The following is an 18,528-nucleotide window of genomic DNA, read 5'->3' on the forward strand; positions in this document are numbered from 1 at the left end:
TTAATTCTATCTGTTCTCGGTTTCTATGGGGAAAGAGGAAGCCTAGCATCTCAATCAACAAATTGTCAAACTCTAGAAAAGATGGTGGTTTTGCCTTGCTCAATATCAAGTTCTATAATTGGGCATCCCTGACCAAGATAGCTCTGGACTGGCTTTCTGGTGCAGATTATATTTCTAACTACACAGAAGAAGAAGCCTTAGTTTCACCATATTCTCTTAGAGCCTTTCTACATCTAAATAAGATCTAATTTAACAACAAGAGTATACCAAACTATACTATTAATATCTTTTTAGCATGGAATAAGGTCTGTAAATACCTGGACATAGACAAATCTATGTCAGTTTATCTCCCAATATTGGGTAATCCTGAATTTGATATTGCTTTGAAAAAATGGGCCCAAAATGGTCTTATGTTTGTGTCTTAATTAATTGATCCCCAACTTAAAATAGTTAAAACATTTGAATTAAAAAGTTTAGAATTTAACTTCAGGTCTGACATTATATCTTGTGCCATAAACTACTAGATCGTATTCCCTGGTCTTTGGGGGATCTCGATACCATAATTAATCACTTTAGTTCTGGATATCACTCCATTTTCATGATTTATAATCTTTTAGTATCCCAGGACGTAGAAGATAAGATGGTAGGTCTCTTTCACCAATGGTGCACAGACATTTCAGGCATTAATTTTGAATGCTTTAGTAAGAGCTTCTCTAATGTAACAAAGTACACCCAGGCAATCTCTTTTAGAGAAGCCCACATTAGAATATTAAATAGATCTCACATTATTAAAAAAAAAGGGCTAAATGGTACCCACAGGGTAATAATCTATGTTCTAGATGTAGTAAGCTGGCATCAGATCTCCCTATTAAAATCAATCTGGATATTAAACAAGTGTTCTTCCTGTTTACTCCTAGTAGCCTGCAGAACATACACTTAATTACTCTGGCAATCTTAGTTGTAAAACAAATTATTTTAAAAACCTGGAAGGACAAAAAGGCCTCAACTATTTCTGCTTTTGTTAAAAACATGTTATTTTAACTTGCGGTTAAACAACAAGACCCATTGATATGCTCAGATAATAAACTAAAAGCCTTTTTATTAAAGTGGGAGAAAGTTATACTGTCCCTCCCTCTCGAGACTCAAATGCAAATTTTAGATCCTCTTCGTGCCTCCCCTCTCTTTCTCCAACTGCTGCAACTGGGTTGCTTCTTGTCGCATTGGCGACAATTCTTTGTATAGCTAAAGGGGAAATATTCTTTTTTTTTTCTTTTGCCTAGATACAAATGATCAAGACAGGATTTGATTATCGCAAGTGAACACTATATTTTTGCTTGGTTTCTGTCAAATTTAACAAATCATTCGGCTAGATTATGAGTTTTGCAGTAAGCTGAAAAAGCAGCGTTAACAGGTCCTAACGCTGCTTTTTCACTACAGCTGCTATTATGAGTCTTGCAGGTTTAGGGGCCCCACACACTTTTTTGGCCTTACCGCATACCGACTTACGTAAATTTCGTAAAGTCTTTTTTCTATGGGACTTCCATAGCGCCGGTATTACGAGTCTGTCCTGGGACGCTAAAAAGTGAGCAGTACACCCTCTACCTCCAAGATTTGTAACGTATTCTAAAGTCAGTAGTTATGAGTTTTACACTACAACGCCGTACCATAATACTCATAACTAAAGTGCTAAAAAGTACACACATAAACTACCTATTAACCCCTAAACAGCTGCACTCTTGCCTCGCAAACACTAGTTAAATAATATTAACCCCTAACTACTTCCGCCCCTAACATCGCTGTCACCTACATTATACTTATTAACCCCTAATATGCGGCTCCGGACATCGCTGCTATCTACATTATATTTATTAAAACCTAATCTGCTGCCCCCAATATCGCCGACACCTACATTATATTTATTAACCTCTAGTCTGCCGCCCCCAATGCGCCGCCACCTACCTACACTTAATAACCCCTAATCTGCCGCCCCCAACGTCGCAGCCACTATTCTAAATTTATTAACCCCTAAACCTAAGTCTAACAATAACCCTAACACCCCTAACTTAAAAATAATTAAAATAAATCTAAATAAAATTATTATCATTAACTAAATTATTCATATTTAACCCCTTAAGGACCAGCGACGTACCCTGTATGCCGCTGGCCTTTTTTTGGGACTTCATTGTTTTATATCACGGTCTTGCCACCAGCATTAAGACTGCTCTATTCCACAAAGACTTCTGGAGGGAGGGCATTAATAGCGTGTTTTTGCTAGACTTGTGCTATTATGTCCTGAAAAAACCCTTAACGACCAGTGACATACAGGGTACATTGTGGTCATTAAGGGGTTAAAACTAAATACTTACCTATAAAATAAACCCTAAGTTAGCTACAATATAACTAATAGTTACATTGTAGCTAGCTTAGGATTTATTTTTATTTTACAGGCAAGTTTGTATTTATTTTAACTAGGTAGAATAGTTATTAAATAGTTATTAACTATTTAATAACTACCTAGCTAAAATAAATACAAAGTTACCTGTAAAATAAAACCTAACCTGAGTTACACTAACACCTAACACTAAACTACAATTAAATCAATTCCCTAAATTAAATACATTTAAATAAATTAAATACAATTAGCTAAATCACAAAAACACTAAATTACAGAAAAAAAACAAATTACAAAAAAAATCCCCCCCAAAATAAAAAAAAAACCCTAGCCTAAACTAAACTATCAATAGCCCTTAAAAGGGCCTTTTGCGGGGCATTGCCCCAAATAAGTCAGCTCTTTAATCTTTAAAAATAAATACAAACAACCCCCCCAACAGTAAAACCCACCACCCACACAACCAACCCCCCCAAATAAAAGCCTAACTAAAAAAAACTAAGCTCCCCATTGCCCTAAAAAGGTCATTTGGATTGGCATTGCTCTTAAAATGTCATTTAGCTCTATTGCAGGCCCAAAGCCCTAACCTAAAAAATAAACCCTCCCAATACACCGTTAAAAAATCCTAACACTAACCCCCGAAGATTCACTTACCGGGAGAAGTCTTCATCCAAGCGGCAAGATGTCCTCAATGAAGCCAGCAGAAGTGGTCCTCCAGACGGGCAGATGTGGTCCTCCAGATGGGCAGAAGTCTTCATCCAGACGGCATCTTCTATCTTCATCCTTCCGGCGCGGAGCGGGTCCATCTTCAAGACATCCGACGCGGAGCACCCTCTTCTTCCGACGGCCTAACAACAAATGAAGGTACCTTTAAATGATGTCATCCAAGATGGCGTCCCTTAGATTCTGATTGGCTGATAGAAATCTATCAGCCAATCGGAATTAAAGTAGAAAAAATCCTATTGGCTTATTGGATCAGCCAATAGGATTGAGCTCGCATTCCATTGGCTGATTAGAACAGCCAATAGAATGCAAGCTCAATCCTATTGGCTGATTTTTTTTGTTAGGATTTTTTCTAACTTAATTCTGATTGGCTGATTGAATTCTATCAGCCAATCGGAATCTAAGGGACGCCATCTTGTATGACGTCATTTAAAGGTACATTCATTCGTCATTAGTCCGTCGGAAGAAGAGGATGCTCGGCGTCAGATGTCTTGAAGATGTACCTGCTCCACGCCAGAAGGATGAAGATAGAAGATGCCGTCTGGATGAAGACTTCTGCCTGTCTGGAGGGCCACTTCTGCCGGCTTCGTTGAGGACATCTTGCCGCTTGGATGAAGACTTCTCCCGGTAAGTGAATCTTCGGTTATTAGTGTTAGGATTTTTTAAGGGTGTATTGGGTGGGTTTATTTTTTAGGTTAGGGCTTTAGGCCTGCAATAGAGCTAAATGCCCTTTTAAGGGCAATGCCCATCCAAATTCCCTTTTCAGGGCAATGGGGAACTTAGGTTTTTTTAGTTAGGCATTTATTTGGGGGGTTGGTTGTGTGGGTGGTGGGTTTTACTGTTGGGGGGTTGTTTGTATTTATTTTTAAACGTAAAAGAGCTGATTTCTTTGGGGCAATGCCCCGCAAAAGGCCCTTTTAAGGGCTATTGATAGTTTAGTTTAGGCTAGGGTTTTTTAATTTTGGGGGGGGCTTTTTTATTTTGATAGGGCTATTAGATTAGGTGTAATTAGTTTAAATATCTTGTAATTTGTTTTTTTATATTCTGTAATGTAGTGGTTTTTTTGTGATTTAGCTAATTTAATTTATTCAATTGTATTTAATTTAGTGAATTGATTTAATTGTAGTGTAGTGTTACGTGTTAGTGTAACTTAGGTTAGGTTTTATTTTACAGGGAACTTTGTATTTATTTTAGCTACGTAGTTATTAAATAGTTAATAATTATTTAATAACTATTCTACCTAGTTAAAATAAATACAAACTTGCCTGTAAAATAAAAATAAACCCAAAGATAGCTACAATGTAACTATTAGTTATATTGTAGCTAGCTTAGGGTTTATTTTATTGGTAAGTATTTAGTTTTAAATAAGAATTATTTAGTTAATGATAGTAATTTTATTTAGATTTATTTTAATTATATTTAAGTTAGGGGGTGTTAGGGTTAGACTTAGATTTAGGGGTCAATACATTTAATATAGTGTTGAGGACGGCAGATTAGGCATTAATAAGTGTAGGTAGGTTGCGGCGACATTGGGGGTGGCAGATTAGGTGTTAATAAATATAATATAGGTGTCGGCGATGTTGGAGGCAGCAGATTAGGGGTTCATAAATATAATGTAGGTGGCGGCGATGTTGGGGGTGGCAGATTAGGGGTTTATAAGTGTAAGATTAGGGGTGTTTAGACTCAGGGTTCATTTTAGGGTGTTAGGTGTAAACATAACTTTAGTTTCCCCATAGGAATCAATGGGGCTGTGTTACTGAGTTTTACGCTGCTTTTTTGCAGGTGTTGGGCTTTTTCTCAGCCGGCTCTCCCCATTGATGTCTGTGGCGAAATCATGCACGAGCACGTATGACCAGCTCACCGCTGACTTAAGCAGCATTGGTATTGGAGTGCGGTTTGGAGCTCAATTTTGCTCTACGCTCACTTCTTGCCTTTTAACGCCGGGTTTGTGAAAACCCGTAATACTAGCGCTGCAGGCAAGTGAGCATTGAGAAAAAACTGCTCGTAAGCACCGCACAGCTCATAATGAAAAACTCGTAATCTGGACGATTGTTTGGTGATATATTTTTCTTTTTTCTGTTTATTTAGAAAATTATAGAAAATAATTAGCGTAGTTGCGCCTATAATGTTAACCTATACTAGGTAAAACAAATTAGTCTAAAAATGGATTGTTGCAAAACAATAAGAACAATAGAATATAAAAATATACACAATACTGAGATATTAAGAAACCTCAAATATTATATAATTTATATGATAAAAAGTAATAATTAATTTATTTAATCCTCTATCAAATTCATATAAAAATCTAATCTCAAAAGACTGGCCAGTCAATAGAACCAATAATAATAAACTAAATATAATCAAAACAATCAATATTTACAAAGAAATCCACAACATTAAACTGAATCATAAAACATGTAAAATTGATGTTTAAAATAATTCATATGTTTCCTTTAAAAAGTGCATAGACTGTGAAAGACTGCAAATAGTTTTCCGTTATAAAGTATAGAGTATAAAAATGTTTCTATGCTTAAATCAAATAGGCAAGTGATTCCATATCTTTAGGACAAAATCGTGCTCAAAAAAGCAAAAAAAGTCACCTTTAAACACTTTTGTTGAGTATCTTCGCAAATACCGGTAAATGCTAATATTAAAATCCTTTCTTAGAAAGTTTTTTTTGGGGCAAAGATATTATCCAGGTATAATCACAACAGAGTCTTACTGTGTGATAGGAGCTCCTCCGTTCCGATCCGGTCTGGTTACAATACCTCTGTTTTGGTTGATCGGCGTCTCTTAGAACGCTCACATTGCTTCAGCTGGACAGCTGAAACACGTAGCGTTTCTTTCCATACAATTAGAGTGTGCTGCAAATTTGGGGAAGCTGTTTTGCTGGACACCAGACGGACCAATTACTGGTAGGACCCTCCCGAAGTGAGCACGTAGCAATGTGAGCATTCTAAGAGACGCCGATCAACCAAAACGGAGGTATTGTAACCAGACCAGATCGGAACGGAGGAGCTCCTATCACACAGTAAGTCTCTGTTGTGATTATACCTGGATAATATCTTTGCCCCAAAAAAACTTTCTAAGAAAGGATTTTAATGTTAGTATTTACCGGCATTTGCAAAGATACTCAACAAAAGTGTTTAAAGGTGACTTTTTTTGCATTTTTGAGCACGATTTTATCCTAAATATATGGAATCACTTGCCTATTTGATTTAAGCATAGAAACATTTTTATACTCTATACTTTATAACGGAAAACTATTTGCAGTCTTTCACAGTCTATGCACTTTTTAAAGGAAACATATGAATTATTTTAAACATCAATTTTACATGTTTTATGATTCAGTTTAATGTTGTGGATTTCTTTGTAAATATTGATTGTTTTGATTATATTTAGTTTATTATTATTGGTTCTATTGACTGCTTTTGAGATTAGATTTTTATATGAATTTGATAGAGGATTAAATAAATTAATTGATTATTACTTTTTATCATATAAATTATATTAAATTTGAGGTTTCTTAATATCTCAGTATTGTGTATTTTTATATTCTATTGTTTTTATTGTTTTGCAACAATCCATTTTTAGACTAATTTGTTTTACCTAGTATAGTTTAACATTATAGGCGCAACTACGCTAATTATTTTCAAAAATTTTGTTGCATACTATCGATTTTTGAGGTTTTATTGATCTAGCTAAGTTGTTTGGTGGATTATTGCATATTACTATTTTTGTTCTATACTATCTATTTTTTATTTAGAAAATTTCTGGATTAATTTAATCTGTTATGGCAGAATTTGAATTATGATAAAATTAATTTTGTTTACATTGATTGCTTTCTGTCAAAGCTAATTATGCAGATCTATGTTGCACCTTTGTAAGTCATGCGATTTACAGATGTTATGGTCTTTATTTTTCTTTTCTCTATCTTAAATTGGATTTCAAATAAAGATTTAAAAAAAAAAAAACAAGATGGCCTAGGCTATAAGAAGATTGCCAAGACCCTGAAAAATGAGCTGCGGCATGGTGGGCAAGACCATACAGCGGTTTCACAGGACATGTTCCACTCAGAACAGGCCTTGCCATGGTCGACCAAAGAAGTTGAGTGCACATGCTCAGCGTCATATCCAGAGGTTGTCTTTGGGAAATAGACGTATGAGTGCTGCCAGCATTGCTGCAGAGGTTGAAGGGGTGGGGGATCAGCCTGTCAGTGCTCATACCATACGCCACACACTGCATCAAATTGGTCTGCATGGCTGTCGTTCCAGAAGGAAACCTCTTCTAAAGATGAAAGCCCGCAAACAGTTTGCTGAAGACAAGCAGACTAAGGACATGGATTACTGGAACCATGTCCTGTGGTCCGATGAGACCAAGATAAACTTATTTGGTTTAGATGGTGTCAAGGGTGTGTGGCAGCATCCAGGTGAGGAGTACAAAGACAAATGTGTCTTGTCTACATTCAAGCATGGTGGTTGGAGTGTCATGGTCTGGGCCTGCATAAGTGCTGCCAGCATTGGGGAGCTACAGTTCATTGAGGGAACCATGAATACCAGCATGTACTGTGACATACTGAAGCAGAGCATAATCCCCTCCCTTCAGATACTGGGTCGCAGGACAGTATTCCAACATGATAAAGACCCCAAACACACCTCCAAGACGACCACTGCCTTGCTAAAGAAGCTGATGGTAAAGGTGATTGATTGGCCAAGCATGTCTCCAGACCTAAACCCTATTGAGCATCTGTGGGGCATCCTCAAACGAAATGTGGGGAAGTGCAAGGTCTCTAACATCCACCAGCTCCGTGATGTTGGCATGGAGGAGTGGAAGAGGACTCCAGTGGCAACCTGTAAAGCTCTGGTGAACTCCATGCCCAAGAGGGTTAAGGCAGTGATGGAAAAAAATGGTAGCCACACAAAATATTGACACTTTTGGTCCAATTTGGACATTTCCACTTAGGGGTGTACTCACTTTTGTTGCCGACGATTTAGACATTAATGGCTGTGTGTTGAGGGGACAGCAAATTTACACTGTTATACAGGCTGTACACTCAATACTTTACATTGTAGTAAAGTGTCATTTCTTCAGTGTTGTCACATGAAAAGATATAATAAAATATTTACAAAAATGTGAGGGGTGTACTCACTTTTGTGAGATACTGTATATATATATATATATATATATATATATATATATATATATATATATATATATATATATACATACATAAAAAAAAATAACCAGTACTTAAACATAACTCAGGCCAATCGTATTTATAAGGGTTAAAATTCCTGTACATAACCACTATATGTAAACCTTCTGTAAAAGCACTAATTATCAGAATATGAGTAGAGCAGTTAAATATATACCGATCATGTTCAGGTAAATATATTATATATTTTCAAATAATTTATGTCCTTGCCACATTTCATTGTTTTGCCACCTGACAGTATTGTCATTATAAATGATGGAGGCTGATTTGCCGCTCTATGGATAGTACCCTTGCATGTTGGCTATATACTGTACAAAAAACGTATCAATATTACTAGACTACACCACTTAATACACTATTGAATAACATAGCAGTGTAAACATTTTAATAACAAAATTAACAATTTGTATGCTACATTTTTTTTTCCAATAACCAACTCCACCTCTTGCCTTATATGGAGGAGACAAATTGGTCATAATCTTATAACCTCTGCCAAGGGCAATCAGGGACAGTTATAGAGCAGGCTTAGCAGTGTGCACCACCAGTCCTCAGAACTTGAAAACCCACAATTTCCAGATTTAAATTACATAAAAACAGAGCAAAATAAAAATATATGTGTTGTTACATCTATAATTAAGTCATCATATTATGTTCTTAGAGCTGAAATTAAAATACTGTTGCATTTCATTTATATTCAAAAAAGTGATCCACTATATTTTTTAGAATATGTTCATACAATGTACAAACCCTATTTACAGAGGCAAAATAAAGAATCTGATTTCATGACCTAGGTTATTTCTCTTTTTTAGCATACTAATTGTTTTCTATCAAAAGCTAATACCTTGCTACATGGTTTGGCTAACAAATGTTTAGAATAGGCCCTTGATAATAAACATTATTTGATTTGATTGCTGCTTTTATTGAAGGATGATTATCAGAGCAAATATTTTCCATGCAGTAACCCTTAAATTGCCATTGGGCAAAGCACTAGATGCCATAAATGTAATATTGGCAGTCAATGATTTAATTGTGATTTTGTGTTCCTTTGTTTTAGCAATGGTCAAAGCTGAGAGCTTTAACTGTTTACTATTCAAGCAATATGTAAGCTGAAAGCCCATATCATTGTTTATTGAGAATCAAAATAAAATGTTCTAGTGCCTTCAGCAGTACATTCTAAACCATTCAAATCTCATCTATATAGTGGCCATGTACAGGATATGTTTCTGCAATTGTTCACAAATTAGTATTGTTGCTTTCAGCAAGCCTATGTATAAATTTGGCTCACATGCTGTACTCAAGGCAGTTATTCATAACATTTATTATACATAATTATGTGTAAATATAAAGTTCAATAATGTGACCAACTGATTGGCACCTTTTATCCATAGTACATGTGTATAACAACTATACATTGTGAGTATTTTCTCTCCTTTTTATCACTTCTCTGTTATTACAGCTGTTTTTTTATTTGTAGTGTTGGGTTGAGTGGGTGACTTTTGTGTTTTTAGAGATAATCAAATCCCATTATTGTGTTATCTTTGCCTTTGATTCTCTTTCACTAGATTGTTTTCCACCTGTGTTTAAGTAATTTTACTTCATGTCATAGTCAGGTGCGCCAAAATTCCTCTTTAGTGTTTTTTGTTTTAGCTTAAAGGGACATAAAACCAAAATTTTTCTTCCATGATTCAGATAGCGCATAACATTTTAAACAACTTTTCAATTTATATCTACAGTCCTGGCCAAAAGTTTTGAGAATTACACAAATATTCATTTTCACAAAGTCTTTTTTTTTTTTTTTTATTGACAATATACATTAGGTTTATGCAAAGGAGTCAATTTATCAAAGCATCAAATGAAAATACACTTGAATTTCCCGTCGTATTTGTCGCAAGATTGATCCGCCGTAGTTATCAAAGCATCAAGATCGGCAGATGTTGAAATTTGTGACGTAAAATATGATCCCGCGATCTCAATCCGACGCAGATCGATGCTTGTATTATTACAGATGTTTTGAATTTACATTCGACTCTATTTGACACTTTTCTCAATTTATCAAGCATTAAACAGGTACGCTCCCGTGTATACCGACGCAGCGTACCTAGTATTCAATCTGCCACCCTTGAGGTCGCGGATGCCATAGAACTCAATTGGAGTCTGAAAACACAGAAAGCTTGTGTTCGATGCTGCAAGAGAATGAAGTATATTACATAATAAAAGTAAATTAGAAACTCTATTAAAATTGTATACCCTTTCAAAATCAAACAATATTATTGCTCCTCATTTGGTGCACTAGTAGATATAGGAATAAAAATGAAAAATATATTACTACTTATGGATTATGCTACAAATTGGTCTCTCATTACAAAGCAAGGGGACAGTATTATTTCTACAAATTTGTTGAAAAGTTTTGCCCTAAACTTGTTGCACTAATAGATAAAAATGAAATAAACAACATAATATAGCTAACTTCTTTTTTTATTTTTTGTGAAAAATCTATGTGCACCATTTTTAAGCCATGTAATACAAGTCACACTCTTCACTTCGCACCAATTTTGACTCAACACTTTTCGCACCAATTATGATGCAAACTCCTAAACAACTCACACACTAGTGAATTTTTCAACCACTTTTGATTGGAATATGCATAATCACATGATTTATGACATCAGCCAATCTGATTCAAATACACATTTTTTTTTTTATTGAGGTTTTAAAATGAACATTACAAATACATATAGAAATGGTATGCAGTACATGGATTGTTACACGCATACAATGCGTTTGTCTATGTGATACATGTAAGTATTTCCTAGAGCACAGCAAAACTAGACCTAGACATTATTCAAAGCTAAGTCACACAATCCATAATACTATGCACAAATAATAATAAATGTTTATAAACAGAATACCTTAACCTTGAAATTACTTAAGACAATGTTTTACATCACAAAATAAGTATGGCATGGTATATCACCTCAATTTTTGTATATTTTGTCTGATTATAGAATGCATAACCCCAAACCAAATATAAGCCACTTTTGGGCTTCTGAACATGAATAAATACCTCATTGTGGGGGATATTATTCAGAAAGCAAACTGACACTTGTATATATCCATAAAAGATATAACATTTTGTAATGATAACAATATTCCATTGAAAATTAAATTAGGGACAAAAGGAGTTTTGATCATATTATATTATATAAAAGCTTCAGATGTGCTTAAAACCACCTATGCTTCACTTAAACATACATTTCCAATAATAAGGTTGGTGGAAATATTTTTTAAGGTATAAAGCAACATGGTTACCCATAGTAGGAGAGGCCTTATATGAGTCAATTATGATATAAAATGAGAAAAATAACAAACTTTTAATGATGTTAAACAGAAACCATGAATATAACAGAGCATATATGATCAGCCTATGTGTGGGTATTTAATTTGTAACACTAACAAGACTCCATAGAAAATAGAACTAGGGACAATAGGAATTTTGATCATATTATATAATATGAAAGCTTCAGATGTTCTTAAAACCACCTATGCTTCACTTAAACATGCATTTCTAATTATAGCATTGGTGGAAGTATTTGTTAAGGTATAACACAACATGGTTACCCATAGTAGGAAAGGCCTTATATGAACCAATTATTATATAAATTAAAAAAAGATGCCAACCCTTTAATCATATTAAAGAAAAACCATCAATGTAACAGAGTATATATGATTAACCTATGTGTGGTCATTTAATTAGAGACTATAAGGATTTCAAAATTAAGTGCAGTGTTTGTGAGAGAGACCGCAAGTAAGTCTCTGAGCATAATCAAGAATGCCAGAGTATTATTATGTCACACCATAAGCATCCATAGAGATATGGACACAATTTAATGTATGGAAGTGATGGGCAGGTTAGTATCACGGTATAATGCTGGTTAATAAACTTAAAGCAATCACTTCTGGGAGGTCATCTGCCCATCAGAGTACATACCAGTATAGTTGGGTTGTTAACAGAATATTAAATTTAGGGAGAAAGATATTAGTTAGGAGTTGTTAACATCAGAGTACCAAAACTGGGTGGATACAAATGACAATAGAGATACTTAGCCTACTCTATTTTTAGAAAGACAAAATATATGGTCTTGCAGTTTAGCAGATAGAGCAACTTCATCATATGAGACGGAACTAGATTCCTTGAAAATATCATAATTAACTGGTGACATTAAAAGATGTGTTACTGTAACATTGTCAAGACTCCTTGTAAGCTGAGACCCAGTATATTGAGCCCCCAGTTAAATGTAAAATGACACTGTCTGACAGGATTTTGAGTGTTCAGTAGCTAGTCATTCTAGAATTTCTCACCAGGTTCACCAAAATGCTCACGGAACTGAGGAGAAAAAGCAAGGTGACAGACCTTCAGCCGATCCCAAATCTCTGGTGAACTATTGTGGCATCAGACCATTGTATTTGGAAGTTTGTAATGTCCGGCATGACAAAGCTTATCAGGGTAACATACATGGTATGGCTTATTTCTGTAGCTGTATTGTAGTGGATTAATAACACTCTCTGGTGTCCTTTAGCTTTGGGAGTGCTGTTCCACTCGCCTGTAGTTTTGTTTCAGGAAGTTGCATAGAGACCAGTTTAGATTCAGGAAGGTAAGGTGAAGCAACTGCTTTCTCAGCGATCAAGTTTACATAATTCCCCTTACACAAGTGCTCAGCTGTCTCCGCTCCAAATTATGTAAGTCTAACAGTCAGGAGCTGTGACGTAATTGTGGTAGTGGTGAATGAATGTCGGGAAGTACTATCAGCTGCTTCTTTCTGTACTTCTATATTTTGTTGTCCACATTCTAATGAAAGAGACCGCTCTGCATCTAACATACGAGTAGCATTGGTGTGAACAAATAAAGTGTTAAGTAGTGACTGGAGTTCACCTGCAAGCTGCTTGTAATGTTGTGCGGCCATATCCATGACAGATCGCTCCCATGCTCAAATATACATTTTAAACTATCACTAACAAATCAAAATGCTCGATACTTGTGTCATTGATCACTTATCAGAACTTGTAAGTGCCATTTGTTACATTGTGTATTATACTTTGAAAGTATGTATATGTGAATTTAGAATTAAAGATAAACATTGATGCTGACATTAGGACACACAGTGTAATATTTTAGAAGGATTTTAAAATTTGAATTGATGTTTGATTCAATATAATCTTAAACTGATAGCTCAAAGGGATAGCCCACCTAACATTAAACTGTCATGATTCAGATAAAGCAGAAATTAGAATCATCTCTTTACTGTGATGCTATTTTCAGTGTATTTCTTCCTTCTCTTGAATTTATTTTTCAGTAAGAAATGTCATCTTATATGCCAACCCATTTTATAACACCTGTGAAGAGGTGGTTTTAAACTAGATTGCAATCTGGAGGGGTTACACAGGTACAGAGAGAAAACTGGCCCAGTTCTTAAAATATCCATTGATTGCAAATAAATACATATGATACCCTGATTACATGTTATATTTGCAATTATTACTGCTCAGAATAATAATACATTTATACTATATACATATAGTGGGATAAATAAACACATAGATATGAAAAACAACATTGTTTAGAACAAAAAAAGGAATTTAGAGACGTGTAAATATGTTTGCAAAAGATTTCTGACATAAAACACACACATATAAGTATGTGCAAAGATATATGTACAAATTCTAGCATTAATAATCATTTATTAAAAAAAAACATATGAGATAAAAGCATATCATGACTTCTAGAAATACAAATACACATTAAATAATGTGAAAGTATCATATAACAGTTTTTTTGTATAACAAATAAATATAAAAATAACTTTCTAAGAGATATCGTTTGTTGAGGTATAAATGTAGCTATTTCTTGGACATTAACAGTTAAAGTGAAGGTCAATTTATTTAATTCCAAACATATAATCTTTAAACAAATAAGACAAATATTCTAGTCGCTTATTTTATATATGTTAAAAAGTATTCTTTCAGATATATATATTAATTCTTATATACCGCCGTTTGCGCTACACGCTCCGCCCCATCAATACTTCCTTGTTCTTATCGGGTAAAGTAGCTTTCTCTGTAAGTATCGGACTACGCTCGTGCACCCGTAATAGACTCCAACTGCGCATGCGTATCCGCAGCTCAATGGCGCATGCGTTCAATAACTTGCCGTGACTCTGTATACAAACGCTAGTAGTCACTGATAGGCAAGTGTGTTTCACTCAGTCTAAAGCACCTTGAAAAGCAATCGCTAAATTTATAAGAATGTATATTAGAATAAAAAAAAAAGATTGCAAGATTCGTGAAAAATAATTTGTGAGGTACGATTATTAGTATGTGAGATGCGCTGCAGTATCATAATTACCGGTTAGTAAGTTTGGAAGCACTTTTTCTTTTATCAAAGTGATAGCGATACTGTCAATTCAATATTACTATCAACTTGGAGGACAGAGAACGTATGCGAGTTACATGCACGAGCATGCCCAAGGTGATCCACTGTATGCATAAACGCATGTGCATAAGTTGTAGATGACGATAGAGAAAAGGGGCTGGACGCCATGGGGGTAAAATAACGAGTGGAGAGAAAAAATGTCAATCACTGAAGGCACTATGGCGGGCGGATTGAAGAGCTGAAACGGAGCGGGTCAAAGAAGTAAAATATCGCACTTATTATTGTTTTTGCATATATTTTGATGAATGAACATCATAATTATTTTTTGTGAAGTATTGAAATTGGGTATAGAGAACGCATGACTTGACCTTCACTTTAAAAAATAAAAGATTAGCTTTAGAGAAATGTGCTTGTTCATGGACAGTAATAAAATGGTATTAATAAAGTTGGGAAAAACCCGAATAGTTAACAACAGTCTGATGCTCTTCGCACCATATTTGACGCACGTGTTTTTGACTGCTTTTTTGATAAATAAGGGTGTCGTATTCAGGAGAGAACCACTGACATGATGTCAGCTGGTCCTTTTGTGGCAGGGCTAAAATGCAGTGGAAATGTTTTTTTGGGGATTAAGTTCATTTTCATTGTAAAGAGGCACTTTGCAATGAATTGAAATTGATCTGATCACTCTTCATAACAGTCTGGAGTATATGCAAATGGACATAATAAAAACTGAGGCAGCAGACTTTGTGAAAATTAATATTCGTGTCATTCAAAAACCTTTTGGCCAGTATCACATTTCCTTTGTTTTCTTGTTATCCTTTGTTGAAAAGCAGGGATGTAAGATCAGGAGTGTGCATGTGTCCAGGGATTGGCAAGGTGTCGGTACACGGACACTGGTGTCCATGACTGGCCCTTGTGGTGTCCGTCACCCATTTTGTGGCATGGAGGGTCCGAGGGAGGAGTACCTGACTCCAGTGGCCTCTTCCTTGATGTACACAGCATCATGTTTGTTTTGCGGGAACCTCTCGTTGCCTACGCCTAGTCAGAGTAAGTAGCGGGAAACTGACTGACACACAAGTACGAGAAAGAGAGGGAAGATTAGAAGTACTTAAGAAGTCAAGACTCAAGTAAGAACTTAGAGTTAGATTTGTGAAGCATAGTGTTCTTTTTGACTCTTCTCTGTGTGTAAGCACAGTAAGACCTGTATCAAACCACCGATGTAATATTTTTAATATAAAAGTCACTGCCATTAAAACTATTAATAGTGAAGGCACATGGCTTTTATTTGTCAAATGAATCTCTCTTGCCAGTTTAAATTTTAAATGTAAATTAACCTCCATTCATTATACTTCCCTCTCCTTTATGTGTACTTGTTCATATTGATAATATATTTAGCAGTACAAAGGTACTAAAAAAAAACAAGAGGTTTTGTAGCTGCCTGTACTGATATAGTTTTCAGCGACATGGAGGGACATAAGTTGATTTATGCAGTATTTTTATTTTCAGTTACTAATCTGTATTTGTTTTTACACATCCTGCTATACAAGTTTGCTTCTGATGCTCTCTCGTCTATGAGCAAAGATGAAAAATAGAAAATGACCGTATTTTCTCCAAGCTGTTATGTGTGATCTAAGAGAGAGAGAGAGAGAGAGAGAGAGAGAGAGAGAGCGAGAGAGAGTTTTTTTACAGCTTAGAGAGACAAAGAGATTTTCTCTAAAAAGAAGAGAGAGCTATGTGTCACTTTAATATCTGCCCCTCTCATTAAGAAGTACAAATGCAAATAATTATCTCAGATTACTTTTATTTCTTGACAAACTGTGAAACAAACAAACAAAAACACTACTACCTGTGAACAATAAATGTTAGTACCTCCTGAAGTTATTCAGTTAGCAACATTTCATGGGGGGCGAAAAGCCTGTCCTTCACTACAATAAATGAGCATGCGTTTGCATAATTAATCAGTATATACCCTGCATCCAACAGTTACCCATTGAGAAACTTTTGACTTAAACGTTTCTCATTGAGTAACTGTTGGATGCAGGGTATATACTGATTAATTATGGAAATGCATGCTCATTATTTAATAATTAACAATACAGTTTTAACCTTACATCTGCTAGAAAGTCTGCAAGGCATTCCCTATGAATGGATAATATTGCTGTCCTTTTTGCAAGATGAGGGTTAAATTAGCCTAAAAACATGAGTTCCTGACAGATTCTAATTGTCAAATCTAGTTTGAGTAGGCATTTGATAAGAAGCAAACTACCAGTGCAGGCAAATTAAGATAAACTGTAATATAATTATCGCTAGCAGCAGTTTAAACTAAAAGAAAGTATTTTTTGATGTTTTTAATTTGAAATGTACCTTGGTGTCCTTCCCTAAGGTCTGTACTTTGGAAAATGTCTGCCACAGCCTTGGTCCGTGTCTGTCCCTACACATGTCTGCAGCACTGTATGGTAGTAGTTTTGCAACAACGTTATTCATTAGCGAGAGCACTAGATGGCAGTACCATTTCCTGTCATGTAGGACTTCAGGCTTGTGCACGCTGCCTACCTAGGTATCTCTTTAACAAAGAAAAACACGGGAGTAAAGAAAATTTAATAATGGAAGTACATTGGAAACTTTTTTAAAAAACATAATTTATGTAAGAACTTACCTGATAAATTCATTTCTTTCATATTAGCAAGAGTCCATGAGCTAGTGACGTATGGGATATACATTCCTACCAGGAGGGGCAAAGTTTCCCAAACCTCAAAATGCCTATAAATACACCCCTCACCACACCCACAATTCAGTTTAACGAATAGCCAAGAAGTGGGGTGATAAAAAGTGCGAAAGCATATAAAATAAGGAATTGGAATAATTGTGCTTTATACAAAATCATAACCACCACAAAAAAAGGGCGGGCCTCATGGACTCTTGCTAATATGAAAGAAATGAATTTATCAGGTAAGTTCTTACATAAATTATGTTTTCTTTCATGTAATTAGCAAGAGTCCATGAGCTAGTGACGTATGGGATAATGATTACCCAAGATGTGGATCTTTCCACACAAGAGTCACTAGAGAGGGAGGGATAAAATAAAGACAGCCAATTCCTGCTGAAAATAATCCACACCCAAAATAAAGTTTAACGAAAAACATAAGCAGAAGATTCAAACTGAAACCGCTGCCTGAAGTACTTTTCTACCAAAAACTGCTTCAGAAGAAGAAAATACATCAAAATGGTAGAATTTAGTAAAAGTATGCAAAGAGGACCAAGTTGCTGCTTTTCAAATCTGATCAACCGAAGCTTCATTCCTAAATGCCCAGGAAGTAGAAACTGACCTAGTAGAATGAGCTGTAATTCTCTGAGGCGGAGTTTTACCCGACTCAACATAGGCAAAATGAATTAAAGATTTCAACCAAGATGCCAAAGAAATGGCAGAAGCTTTCTGGCCTTTTCTAGAACCGGAAAAGATAACAAATAGACTAGAAGTCTTTCTGAAAGATTTAGTAGCTTCAACATAATATTTCAAAGCTCTAACAACATCCAAAGAATGCAACGATTTCTCCTTAGAATTCTTAGGATTAGGACATAATGAAGGAACCACAATTTCTCTACTAATGTTGTTGGGATTCACAACTTTAGGTAAAAATTCAAAAGAAGTTCGCAACACCGCCTTATCCTGATGAAAAATCAGAAAAGGAGACTCACAAGAAAGAGCAGATAATTCAGAAACTCTTCTGGCAGAAGAGATGGCCAAAAGGAACAAAACTTTCCAAGAAAGTA

The sequence above is a fragment of the Bombina bombina genome, chromosome 4, assembly GCF_027579735.1.
Source record: "Bombina bombina isolate aBomBom1 chromosome 4, aBomBom1.pri, whole genome shotgun sequence".
Taxonomy (NCBI): Eukaryota; Metazoa; Chordata; class Amphibia; order Anura; family Bombinatoridae; genus Bombina; species Bombina bombina.